Genomic DNA, 3968 nt, shown 5'->3' with positions numbered 1-3968 from the left:
CTATAAACTAGTCTAAGCCAAATTCCTGAACTTCTGGACACTGCGCCTCCGCACAGTCTTCCCCGTCTCAGTGAACTGCCTCTCTACCCCTCCAGTTGCTCAGGCCAGAAAGCTGCCTCCTCCTTGACTCTTTCTCTCAGACGCCCTGTATTCAGCAAATCCTGCTGGCTCTACCTGTAAACTTTACCGAGAATCTGATCCCTATTCTCACCACCTCCATCTCTGCCCCATGGTCCAAGCCACTTCTTGAATATTGCAACACCTTCTTAAAGGGTCTTCCTGCCTCGCCCTTGTCCCTGGAGAAGTGTGCTTCCATCCACCAACAGGCTGATCCTTTTAAAATTATGTCTACTATACCCCAGATTAAAAGCCAGCAATGACTTCTCACTTAGAGTAAAAGCCAAACTCCTTGCTGTAGCCTGCCAGACACTCCTAGGCCTCTTGTTACCTCCCTGACCTCGTCTCCTACAATGTTCTTCCTTTTCTTTCCATTCCAGCCACACTGGTTGACGATTCCTTAGAAACTCCAAACATCCTCTTGCCTCAGGGCCTTGGCACTTAGTGTTCCATCTGGAAGACTTACTCCCAGATACCTGCAGGGCTCATCCCCTTTTCTCTTTCAGGCCTGTGCTCAAATGTCACCACTGCCAACAACCCCCTCCATAGCCCCCTCCCCTTGCCACGCCCATCTCCACCCCATGTAGGATAGCGCCTATTCTTTTTCCAGGCTTTTTCTTCACAGTAATTATCACATCTATAGTATTATATAGTTAACTTATTCATTTATTTTATTTTTTCTCTTCCACTAAAATGTAAGCTCCATGAGGGCAAGGGTTTGGGTCTTTTCTTCCACTGCTAGAAACAGGATTCGGTACATTGCAGACCCACAATAAGTACCTGTTGAATGGATATAAGATACTCTGATGGCCAACACTTGCATCTTTCCCAATCCAATCCCCCAAATGCACAAGAACTACTTTTTAACTCAGCTCTGAAACCCCATGGCCAGTGGAAAATGGAATATCAGGTTTTACTACATTAACTTGTCCTTATCAACAGGCAATTGAATGTGGTTTGAGAACAATTTTAATGAACTATTCCATCTCTTAAGATACAGTGAACAATAAATGCGAAGTGTCACAACACATCTGACTTTTATTTGCATTGTAACATCAAGCTGGCAGCTGTGCAATAATAAAAAGTTAAGATTATGAGCTGCACAAGGAACAAATAAAGCCTGATGGCTGGGTTCGGGATTCTCTTGCCTTTCCTACTGGCTGCCCATTCCCCCCTTGGCTTATAGTTCTTACAGACTGTGCTCCTGGAGTACGAAATGTCATTGCCACTCATTACCCTATGCTGCCTTTCTAAAGAAGCCACACATCATAACCTGCAATGCCTTTGTTTTTAGACTATTTTGCTTTTCTCTAGCTCAGTGCTTCTTAACCAGAGATGAAATATAAGAGTTGGCTGAGAAGCCCATTCACAGTACCTATTCCTGGGCCCCATTCTGATTTATGGTCTTGAAGGCGGAGTAGATGAGAATGGATATGGAACAGCTGTACTTTAGGAGAACTCCCCTGTAATTCTGACACACTCCTCTGGTTCAGAGACACTATTCTAGTTGACATGTATGCTAAATATGATCACAATGAGAGTTACTTTGATGAGGGGGGAGGACCTGGGAAGCAACCTAGACACTTAAGGACAGAGGAGGCCCAAGTTTTTCAAGAACCAACATCTCCCAGCTGAGGAAAGGATATAGTGGCCAGCTGACCCCAGCTGGAATAATCCCCTGGTCTGCACTGTGATAGGAAAAAGGGATTGTCAAAGGTTGCCACAAACAATGAGATTTCTGCAATTTAGTTAAGCCTTATCATAACACGTATTTTAAAACCAGGTAGGAAAAGTCCACATCTTTTCTCTCAAGACTTCTGGGCATCCTCTATGACAACAATAACCACCCAGGACTCTATGATCCAAATCAGACTTCACCTTCCCTGAGTTACCCCAGGTCCCAAAGGATAGGGAGCACATCTTCTGAAAAGGGACCTTAGGTGTGGGAGCTGAGAGTAAGGCATATTCAACTAAGGTAGTGGCGCATAGCAGCTCAGAGAGCTAAACAGTCTGGGGGGTCAGGGAGGACTTCCTAAAAGAAGTGGCATTTTAACCCATACTCAATAGATATGTAGAGATAGCCAAGGAATGAGGAGGGAAAGTGGGGAAGGAACATTGCAGATACAGGAAGCAGCATGTGCAAAAACACAAAGGTGAAGACTGCCTGCCACGTGGAAGAACAGGAACAAGTCCAGTGTAGTGGGGGCAGAGAGTTCAAGGAGGGCCGGCAAGGGTACACTGGAGAAAAAGGCCTGGATTAGTCTGTTTTGTGTTGCTATAACAGAATACTTGAGACTGGGTAATTTATAAGGAAAAGAGGTTTATTTGGCTTATGATTCTGGGACAGCTGCATCTGGTGTGGGCTTCAGGCTGCTTCTTCTCATGGCCAAAAGCAGCAGGCAGCTGGTGGGTACAAGCAGATCACATGGTGAGAGGAAGCAAGAGACAGAGGAAGTGCCAGGGTCTTTTAAACAACCAGCTCTCGTGGGAACTAATAGAGGGAGAACTCACTCAGGTCCCCCTCCCCTAGGGAGAGCATTAATCCATTCATGAGGGATCCGCCCCCATGACTCAAAGAGCTTCCAGTACTGCCACACTGGGGATCAGATTTTCACATGAGTTTTGCAGGGGACACATCCAAATTCCTTCAGGGCCAGATCATCAGGGGCCTTGTTATCTATGCTAAGGAATTTGGACTTTATTTTAATGTTGAAGAGAAGCCACTGGAGGGTTTTCAAACAAGGAAGTGACTTGCTAAGCTTTGCATTTTAGGAAAAAGCACTCTGGCTGTTCTGGGGAGCATGATTACAGAGGAACAAGGCTGGATGCAGGAAGACCTGGTGGGAGGATGTCACATCCATTCAGGTGAGAGGCTGAGTCTCTGCTCCTCTTGCTTCCTCTCCACTGTAATATGACAGAGAGCACCAGCATATCTGAAGCCAGCATCTTAGAGGGCTTGAGGGTGTGAAAGTTCCTTTTGTCATTCAAATAGAAATATTCTTTTAAAAAAAATTATTGAGCACCTATTATCATCTGTATCTGCACTATCCAAAACAGTAGCTACTAGTCACATGTGATTATTGAGCACCTGAAATGTGGCTAATCTTAACTGAGATGTGCTTTAAGTATAAAATACACACCAAATTTTGAAGATTTAGCACACACAAAAAAATCAAATCAATAATTTTTCTATTGATTACATGTTGCTATAATATTTTGAATATATTGGTCAAATAAAATACATTATTAAAGTGAATTCCATCTGTTCCTTTTTACTTTTTTTAAATGTGGCTACTAGAAAATTTTAAATTACATACGTGGCCCATATGGATGGCTGCATTATATGTCTATTGGACAGAGCGGTTCTAGGCACTATTCTCAGCACCCAGAACACAGGACAGAGCAACACAAAGCCCCCACTTTCATGAGAGTTTACATATCCCAACTTAATCTGAATAAAAGCAGAATAAGCATATTCTTTATCAATCCCCTTATAACCAAGAACTGTCATACAACACTGGTACTTGGATTTGTATTGTGATCACACTGGCACCAAAGAGTTGCTCAGAGGCCAGCCTAATTCACCAATCACGTCTCTGCACCTACTGTAAAAGGACTTTGCAAACAAAAGTCTTATGGTGGTTCCAAGGACAATTGTGGCAGTTTAACCAAGTTATCCCGTAGCACACAAAGTGAAGGCAGCCACATCCAAAGAACCTGCAGCATCAATGCCATAGACGTGCTGTAACTTGTGGCTGTCTCAGGAAAACAACAGCATCCATAACATTAAGTCAGTGCCACTACATGAATTTCATTGATAAAGGAATTTTGTTTCTACTTGTTTTTGTTAC

This window comes from Galeopterus variegatus, unplaced genomic scaffold (genome assembly GCF_000696425.1).
Source record: "Galeopterus variegatus unplaced genomic scaffold, G_variegatus-3.0.2 Scaffold4830, whole genome shotgun sequence".
In the NCBI taxonomy this organism is placed as follows: domain Eukaryota; kingdom Metazoa; phylum Chordata; class Mammalia; order Dermoptera; family Cynocephalidae; genus Galeopterus; species Galeopterus variegatus.
Note: the sequence above shows the minus strand (reverse complement) of the source record.